This window comes from Penaeus monodon, chromosome 29, assembly GCF_015228065.2.
Source record: "Penaeus monodon isolate SGIC_2016 chromosome 29, NSTDA_Pmon_1, whole genome shotgun sequence".
NCBI classification, from domain to species: Eukaryota; Metazoa; Arthropoda; class Malacostraca; order Decapoda; family Penaeidae; genus Penaeus; species Penaeus monodon.
The window spans coordinates 30,844,704-30,845,190 of record NC_051414.1 but is presented as its reverse complement, the minus strand read 5'-3'; the positions used below and the strand labels follow the sequence as shown (position 1 = coordinate 30,845,190).

The following is a 487-nucleotide window of genomic DNA, read 5'->3' as shown; positions in this document are numbered from 1 at the left end:
CTGCAAGTGGTTCTCCGTGAGCCTCTGTCACCACGTGTAGTAAACAGACGTTGATATTTACAAACGATAAAAGATAATAACTCAAAATAAAAGCAATAAAACCAAGAAACACGTGGCCTTTAAATTAAAAATGATTGCATAAGTTGACCTCCAGACGGATTTTTAGTGTTGAATCAATAGAAACTAGAAATCAATATTATAAAAATATCTCTCGCCTCCGCTCGCTGAGGTTATGTACCGGAATGTGGCATATAGTAAGAAATGTGTAGAATGTTTTAGGGGTTAGAACTTTTTGTAAATCGTTAGTGAAGGGACTGCCACGTGTATATGGGCGAGTCCTATCATGGGTGCTAAGGGTTCGTGTATGTGTGTAACTATGTGTACATATGTGCGCAAACTTTCTATTTGTTGAACATCATTAATAGCACCATCTATGTTATACGTAAAGGTAAAGAAAATTATACCAAGGGAATGTTTTCGGCTGTGT

At 37.0% G+C, this 487-nt stretch overlaps 1 long non-coding RNA gene across 1 annotated transcript in view; it reads left to right on the top strand.

The window, feature by feature from the left end:
• The window catches only part of LOC119591668, a 2,703-nt gene that overhangs the window by 958 nt on the left and 1,258 nt on the right, over nt 1-487 (top strand). The gene's annotated exons all lie outside the window — the stretch shown is intronic.